Here is a 9628-nt window from a genome sequence, read left to right as displayed (position 1 = left end):
CATACAGAAGTCTTAATATTCGACAGTAAAACTGAACTCCAAGCAATCCAATTTTAAAATGGACCCAAAACAAAACAAACAAACAAAGAACCATGAAGTGATATAGCACCAAAGAATACACCCAACTGACAAACAGGCACCCAAAGATGCTCACTATCATTAGCCACTAGGGAAATGCACACTGGGACTGTGTTCAGATATTGATACACAGCTACCAGAACCTGGAAGAAAAAATTGTGACCACACTAAACGGCGGCAAAAAGGCAGAGAAGAAGCATCATGTATACATTGGTAGGAACTTCAATGACACAAATCATATTGGACAGAGATGTCACCATCTCTTTCAGAATTCAAACCAGAAATAACTTACACAGTGGCAATCGTCACCTCCTGCTGTAGAATAATGCTCTTGTACACTGTAAAGATTCATCATTCGTATTGGTTTGATAAAAACGGTTATTGGCCAGTAGCCAGGCAGGAAATATATGCAGGGTAACCAGAGTAAGAGAATTCTGGGAAGAAGAAAGGCAGAGACGCAGTCCTCAGTCAGATGCAGAGGAAGCAAGATGAGAATGCCTTACTGAGAAAAGGTACCAAGCCATGTGGCTAAACATAGATAAGAGTTATGGGTTAATTTAAACTGTAAGAGCTAGTTATTAATAAGCCTGAGCAGTAGGTCAAACAGTTTATAATTGATATAAGCCTCTGTGTGTTTTGTTGGGACTGAATGGCTGTGGGACTGGGTGGGACAGAAACTTTCATCTACAAACTCTGGCGTTTATCCCAGCCCAAATTTGTTATGGGCTGGGGAGATGGTTCAGTCAGGAAAGCATATGCCTCACAAGTGTGAGGAACTCCATTTGATCCCCAGACCCATGTTAAAAAGCCAGGAGGTTATAGTCTCAGAGATGAGGAGGCAGAGCCAAGATGATCCCTGGAGCTCCCTGGCCACCAGCCTAGCCTACTTGGTCAATAAGAGACCCTGTCTGAGAAATAAAACAGATGACCACTCAGGAAAAACACCTGAGATTGTCCTTGGACCTCCTCACATGTCCACACAGAATGTGTGTTGTGAGCAAAAACACCCCATTATGATACAATATTATTACTTTATACCATGGTACAATAACTATATATGACAGCTATAAAATAGTCAAGATTGGGGGCTGGAGAGATGGATCCATGGTTAAGAGAACTGGCTGTTCAAGTAGAGGACCTGTGTTCAATTCCTGGCACCCATATGGCAGTTCACAACCTTATCTGTAACTCCAGTCCCATGGAAAATGATGTCCTCTTCATGTCTCCATCGGTACCAGGCACACATGTACACAGCATACATGCAGGCAAAATACCCATACACAAACATACAAGCATAACACATACATACAATCTTTTTTTAAATAGTAAAGATCGGGTTTGAGATGTATAAATTCTTTTTGTCCCTTAAACACGGGAAAATCTGAGACTTTGGAGTGGCACCAGGCACGTGGCTTCTGATGTTCTCCTGGGCAGGCTGCCCACCTGATTGCTGGGAAGGCCTGGCACAATCTCCGAGGCCCTGCTGTCCTTTCTACTACCCTGCAGCTCTCAGCTTTACGTAACCTCGACACGACATCCCACTGTGATTTTTTTCACACACAAATCTATTTCTATTTTTTTCAAATGAGGTTGGATCATTAAGTCAGTTCTCACTAAAACTACATCATACGAGCATTATACTATCACTTTGTGTGTAGGGGATGTGGGGGGAGCACAAGTAACTCTTTCAGGCTTACTCCAAAGCGTAGCCTGCCCCGTTTTCTTTGTGGAAGTGCAATCATGGAGCCTTCCGCACACGGAGAAACACCTCCTGAAATTCCTGTCAGATGTTGAATCCAGCGTATGCCTTTTCACACACACCCTGTTTGAAGTGAGGCTCCTCAGGCATGGAGCCTGGGATAGGAATCTAGGAACATGTGGTTTATTAATGACATGCTCCAAGGAGCAAAGGGGGAAAGGAGTCACAGAAAAAGACCAGTCCAGGACTGAGTACAAATCCTACTAAGCCCATGTGGAGCTGTGAAACTTGAGTTGATTACACTAAAGCTGCCCCCACCTTGTGGCAATGGGCTACCAATGGTGGGCTGCCCTGTGCCTTGCTGGGGACATGTCCTCCCGTGTGTGGTGACTTGCAGAGCCAGTAGGTACTCACAGTCAGAAACAGGGCAGGAGGCACAAGCCCAGGAGAGGCTGTGTGGAAGAGTACATAATACAGTCTTTCTGAAGAGTGGTGTATATGTCTGCCACTGATAAAATGCTTCTTCCAAAGCTGGGTTGGACATGAAACACACACACACACACACACACACACACACACACCTGCATAATTGAAAAATAAATAAGCATCTAGATTTGCAATTGGAACACAGAGTAACCTAACTCCAGGTGGATGGGTGGAAGCCTCTAGAAGCCAGCTTCTTGGGATCTGTGACTGTGCGCAGACATGTAAACAGCTACAGTTTGCCCTTCAGCACAGGGTCTGCTATGGTGTGGACTAGCCAGGGCTTCCAGTTAACCAAAGACATCTCTAGAGTCAAACCACACAGGGCCTTCCTGTCAATAGCCCCATCTAGAGGCGGCAGGTGGGAATGCACAGTCCAAGTCAGGCTGCTGTAGGAAAACAAGGGAGCCCCTATGCTTGGATGTAAACTGCCTGCAAGGGTTCGTGTGAGGAAGTCTTGGGCCCCAGTGCAGCGGTGTTCAGAGGTGGAGCTGCTGGAGTGACCGACTGGATTTTGAGAGCTCTTCATCATCCATGAGTCACCTGCCAGTGGGAACCCATCTTTGGCCATGTATCCTTAGAGTACATCACGTCTTGTCCTTGCTCCTGAGCAGTCATCTCAATCATACAGCTCTGCAGCAACGGTGTCTGTCCTGCTTCCCACCTTACTTCAGACACAAACAGCAGAGCCAGCCAACTGTGGACGGAATCACAAGCCAGTATCACCCTTTCCTCTTTGTAAGGTGCTTATATCAAGCATTTTGCCACAGCAGGGGAGAGCTGAAGCACAGACTGCTTCTGAATTTCTACTCTTTAACAGCAATTCAGCGCTGTAGGATAATGCTCTTGTACCCTGTAAAGATTTACCACTTGTAATGGTTTAATAAAACTCTAATTGGCCAGTAGCCAGGCAAGAAGTATAGGCGGGGTGACCAGACTAGGAGAATTCTGGGAAGAGGAAAAGCTTAGTCTAAAGTCACCACCCAGACAGAGAGGAAGCAAGATGAGAATGCTGCACTGAGAAAAGGTACCAAGTCATGTGGCTAAACATAGATAAGAATTATGGGTTAATTTAAGTTGTAAGAGCTAGTTAATAATAAGCCTGGGCTAATAGGCCAAACAGTTGATAATATAAACCTCTGTGTATTTTATTGGGACTGAATGGCTGTGAGACTGGTCAGGACAGAAACTTCTGTCTACAGTTCAGTAGAAAATGTAGCCAGGCATGGTGGCACATACCTATAATTGCTATCCCAGATAGATGCAAACAGGATTAGGAGTTCAAGCCCAGGCTTAACTACATAGGGAGTCTGAGGTCATGAAATCCTGTCTCAGAACAGCAAACAAGTGAGTAACTTGTGTGTCTTCAGGTGATGAAGTAAATGGACCAAGCAGAAATAGAAATGTGGAGAATATAATTATTGTTTCTGGTAAGTATAGTACTTTTCTACAAGGTGGTTTTTCAGAACATTGAATATTTTATCATGTGGCTCTTTGTTTCCTACTACATTACGGCTTTTAAAAGCATTGCTTCTTTTCTAGCAACGTTGATTCTACCCTGCGACAGTCAAGCAGAATATAATCACAGCAGCCTGTCAATTGCTACACGTGGTGTCCAGTCCTGGGTGCTGCTGCTGCTGCTGGAGACCCAGATGCGCGAACAGGGCGATCTCATAGATGATCCTTTACAGAATGTTAATTAATGACTCTTATAGTCTTTCTTGCTGTAAGAAACGTGTGACCTCTAATAAAAATCCAGACTTAGTTCATAACCTCTGTAAGCAAATCATATTACAATGCTTCTCTGAAATCAGAGCTGGTGAAACCCACAGGGCTGAGTAAGCCACATCTGTGCTCAGGGTGAAAAGTTAACAATGTTCCCATGTAGTCAGGGCTGTGTGAGAGTGCGTGCATGTGTACATGTGATTGTGTGTGTATGCATGTGTGTATGCAGAGTGTGTATATGTGTTCACATGTGTGTATGTGAGCATGCATGTGTGTGTGCGTTTGCACATATTTGTGGGTGGTGTTTCCTTCCTGACCACCTTCTAAATCTGGGTTATAATTTAGTTGCTGTGGTTTTGTTCACTGGGATCCAACAACAATCTTGCAATCAAACGGCAGAATGAGGCATCACCAAAGACGGGGGGACAGATGAACTTGCCTTCCGCTGCCCTGCCCCTGTGTCCTGACAACCTCTAGGTTGCCTTGTGTTCTTCTTACTCCATGTCACTTGTCATCGTGTAGCACACTGTCATCTCTTACTCTTTGATGCTCAAAGTCATGGCAAGGCTTCATGCAGCCCAGGCTATCCAGCACTAAAGTCATGGCAAGGCTTCATGTAGCCCAGGCTATCCAGCACTAAAGTCATGGCAAGGCTTCATGTAGCCCAGGCTATCCAGCACTGAAGTCATGGCAAGGCTTCATGTAGCCCAGGCTATCCAGCACTGAAGTCATGGCAAGGCTTCATGTAGCCCAGGCTATCCAGCACTAAAGTCATGGCAAGGCTTCATGTAGCCCAGGCTATCCAGCACTATGCCATCAAAGCTGACCTTGAACTCCTGATCCTCCAAGGACTGGAGTCGCAGGTATGGGCCACCTTGTATGGCTCCATCTCCTAATTAATCATTGCTAGGATGAAGGCCAGGGCGTCAAATCATTCATTGGTATCTCTGAGCGCTTTGGACAAAGCCTTAGCATCCAGGGAGTGCTTGGTAAATAGCTATGGCTGGATGAAAACGCCGGTGGAAAAACACTCTCCCGCTGTGACAACTCAAGGTTCTCAGTTGCTTTTGTGTACAGCAAATGTTCACACTGAGATTTTAAATATTGGGTGACCTGGATTTTCATGTATTTTAAAGTTCCATTGGGAAATAAAGTTTCTCTTTGCAGACTGAGATGGCATTACTAGCTCACTGAGGTTAAGTAAGCTTGAGGACTGAAGTTCGGACCCCTGGGACCCATGTAAGGTGGGGTGGGTGGCGTCGGTATGGTGTCCAGCCTGCAATTCAAGTCCCAGGAGGTAGAGATAGGGAATTCCCCAGTGCAACCTGGCTAGCTGGACCAGCCATATCAGTGTGCTCTAGGCTCACCAGAGACCCTGCCTCAAAGAATAAAGTGGAAGACAGATGGGAGAAGATTCTTAACACAAACACTTGCATAACACATGTATACACATGGAAGATGGAGAGAGAAACATAAAATAAATGATAAAATAATACTTCTTGTGGATGGCATTTCTCGGAGCTCTTCATAACCTCTGTGATCACCTCTAAGAAAGGACCAGCTAGATCCGGTTTCTCTGAAGATGAAGCAAACAAGAAACAAGCAAACAAAAGCATTTTCCACTTGGAAAACCGGTGCAGGGAGAGGGGGTGGGAGACATGGAGGACCCTCTACTGTGTAGGAAGGAAATAGAGAGGTCCCTGCTCTCCCAAGAGACGACAAGAATAGTTTGGAGAGTCGGTGAAGATGGAAAAGACGTTATCTAGTGCTTCCGGAATCTAGGACTGAGTCCTGACTGGTCTCGGGGGACTCAGAATGGGGAAAGTAAAGAGGAGGGTTGGACCGTGGACCTCAGCATAGAGGCAGATGCTGGAGGCAGAGGGGCCAGCAGGATTACAGCCCTGGGAGTGGATTGTGGGTAGGCAATAGCCAGACCACATAAAACCAAAACCTTTCTAAGCCTCTGTAACAATTGCCCCAGCATGTCAGAATCTGGTCAACAACTGAAGTTGGCCTCCTAACCTCCACACAAGCACCATGGCAAACACACAGGAGCACACACACATGAGCACACAATCGTTAAGTTAAACCTAACAGGGTTGCTGAGAATAACACCAGGAAAGGGTCAGAGTCTCAGTTTAGTAGAATTCATATTTATTGATCCTCATACCTGCCAGGTTCCATCTCTGCTCTGGAGAGATGACAATAACTTCCCTGGCTTGAGAAGCATTGAGTCCCTCATTCCTTCTGTCGCTATTTCTCTTTGTTCTATTGGGTTTATGTGACCCTAGTGGCATTCCCTGTCTCTAATAAGGGGATCTGGGCAATGCTGGGGGTCCAGGGATGGGCTCCTGGACCTGCTTAGGGCTTTGTTCCCGCTGCGCGTACCGCTAGGCAAGGAAGGTTAAGGGCCAGAAAGTGAAGGACTGCACTTGTAAACAATAATAATTAAAAATTAACCAGTCTGTCCTTCGCGGGAATTAAGCATATCGGGAGGCTGCCATTTCTAACCCGTTTTGTCACTGCGGTCTGTAAAGTCGTCCCTTATCTCACCTGTTCAAGTATCTAATGAACTGTCTCACCTCCAGCACAGGGGAGAACAAAGGCCATTGTCAGAAGCAACCATCTTCTTTCTCAGGGATCATTAACTGAGACTCCTATTCAATTGTGTCAACAAAATAATTATGCCACAAGTTTATTTGTGATCTGAAGCGAGAATCTAACTAATATTAATCAATAAAAAACAGGAGTCAGATATCGGGGTAAAACCTGGAAGATCCTACCTGTCTCCTTCCTTCGTCCAAAAGGGCAGAGATCCTGTCTACACCACACGTTATCACTTCCTGTCTCCACCTCCCGCGCACTGGGATTAAAGGCGTGAACCACCGCCGCACAGTGTCTAAGGTTCACTAGTAGCAGGCTAGCTCAGCCCTCTGATCTCCAGGCAAGCTTTGTTTGTCGGAACACAAGTACAAGATCACACAACGGTGGTCCACTTTCCATCCCACGCTGCACTAGGGTGACCACATCCTAAAGCTGGAACAAAAGAATTCCAACCCAATACAGGAAGGTTTTTGAGGACAGTCTTGAGAAAGCTGATAGGAGTTAGAAGAATCTTCAAATTTCTAGCTGGAATGAAGGAATTCCAACCCAGTACAGGAAGGACAGTCTTGGGAAAGCTGATGGGAGTTAGAGGAATCTTCGATTTCTCTTCCTGTGCACAGATTTCGTGTTTAGTAGATAATTTTACAAAGCCAAACTTTAGTTCCAAGAAAAAGTTTAGCATGTTCCATAACATGTTCTGTATTTATTTGCGTGTGTGTGTCTGCACATATGCGTGGTGTGCCTGTGGAGGTCAGAGGACAACTCACAGGGTAGGTTCCTGTCCTTTCACCATGAGGTCCCAGGTGACCAAAACCAAATCACCAGATGCTCTTATCCCAAAGCCATTTCACAGGCCCAAAAATATTATTTGTAAAAGTAACATTTTTGTTATTTCGCCTGGCATTCCTTTAAGCATGTTGACTAACTATTCGAAAAGCAAAACAAAACAAAAAGTAATCCGGCCCTCCCAGATCTTTTTAATGTCTCTGTGGTGGCCCCCTCCCCAGTACCACCCCCACTGGGCTCTCCTACCACCAACCAGCCAACTAGAGAAGAATGAAGCATTGTCACCACATTCAGAGTCCTAAGATTTAAAAACATTTTTCTCGCTTGGCAGGAAGGTCCAGAGGGACACATGACCTATCACATGCTAACATGACCCAGAACAAAGGCACGGAACACCATATGCAGTGACATACGCCTTCCCATTAATCTGTCTTGGGGAACTTTCACCCCAAGGGATTTGTAGTAAGATATCATGTGACCAGAGACAGGTAAAATTCTTTCTGACTCACTTGCCGAGATACTAGAGGCTGATCATTTAACAGGTGTGTTTATTGTTTAAAGGGAACTTGTGGGGGGTTCGTGCAGAGCACGGTTTCTGCAGAATAGACATTTTTTACCACAGTGCACATATATGCCAGTCTTCCTGTGTGTGCACACATTGGCAACACAGAGCTATCTAGTCTCTATGTGTGTGCATCCAGATAAGCACGTCAATCAGTAAGTGTACATACATGTATACATTGTGTGTTATGTATGTCTACATATACATACGTACATGCTGTCATGTTTAGTTTTATGCCATCAGTTTGACCTGGACCATAAGGAGCTGAAGGATTCACTCAAACATTATTCTGGATGTTTCTGTGGGGGGTTGGGAGTGAAACTGAGTCCGTATCTGAGTAATTCCTGATCTCTCTTCTCAGTGTGGAGGGGCCACATCTGGTCAGCTGGAAACCAAGAGAATAGAAGGTTAATCCTCCCTGAGGAAGAGGCAGTCCTCCCAGCCTGATGGTCCATAAACTGGAACATGGGCCTTTTCATGCCTTCAGCTTGAAGGTGGGATTTGTCAACTTCTGCAACTGCTGGAATAAATTTCAATGTGTGTGTGTGTGTGTGTGTGTGTGTGTGTGTGTGTGTGTGTGTATGTATGTGCTCCCGTGGAAGTGCATATGTGTGCGGAGATTTAAAGCCAACCTTGTATCTTTCTTCAAATGCCATCCACCTTGGTTTTTGAGGACTTGAGTTCACTCTCTGGCACTCATGTAGAAATACCCTGACTTGCCTGGAATCCCAGCACTGACAGGAAGAGCCAACCTGGGGTCTGTTCAGTCTGTCTGTCTGAATCAGAGCATTTCAGGCACAATGACAAAGCCTGTTTCAAAGGATAAGATGAAGTCAGGTGTGGTGACGCTGACCCTTAATCCCAATGCTCAGGAGGCAGAGGCAGGAGGATCTCTCTGAGTTTGAGGCTAACCTGGGCTACATTTCAGGACAGCCAGGATGTGAAGAGAGACCCTGTATCCAAAAATAATCAAGAGGTAAGATGGAGAGTGATTAGAGACTCACCTACTGTCGTGTGCGGCCTCCATATGCAAGCATACACACTTGTATGTCCATATACACGCGTGAACACGCATGCACAGAGTATGATGAGTACTAAAGGATGATGTGCCAGCTACATTGAAACAGAAACGACCACTCTGGGCACAGCGACCCAGGAAACAGTCTTGAGAAAACATCTATGCCACTGAGGTCCAAAGAGCCAGTGAGCTTGTGGGTAAGAAGAGGGGCAGATGTGTCGGGTCTGGAAGGAAAGGTTGGCTACGATGGAGGATATCTATACAGACTCTGTGGTGACAGGGGGAAGCTTGAGCACAACGGAAACCTACTCAAGTTGATCCTTCGTCTGAGATCTGCACCGGTGAAGGTCAGACCCTGCCACATCCCTCTGACAATGCAACCCCAACGCTAGTTAAGACATTGAATCCTAATTGCATAACCAGAGACTAAGTAAGATGTTGGGAGCAGTGAGACCCCAGATCTTGTAATCCCCTGAGTGAGGGTGGCATCGCCCCACGCACAAGGGTCTTGTAGTGAATAAAGTGGAAAAGGGACCAACAACATCCCCTGCTGCTAATATTTTCACTCTGAAATTCCAATGCAAGGCTTAGAAAGGTCAAGCCAGGCCTCAGTTCACCCAGCCAAGCTGAGGTAACAGGGACGCAGGTTTCCAGCCCAGTACCTTACTCTTTC

Source organism: Arvicola amphibius, chromosome 3, assembly GCF_903992535.2.
Source record: "Arvicola amphibius chromosome 3, mArvAmp1.2, whole genome shotgun sequence".
NCBI lineage: Eukaryota > Metazoa > Chordata > Mammalia > Rodentia > Cricetidae > Arvicola > Arvicola amphibius.
The sequence above is the reverse complement of the archived record's forward strand: the minus strand, read 5'-3'. Positions refer to the sequence as shown.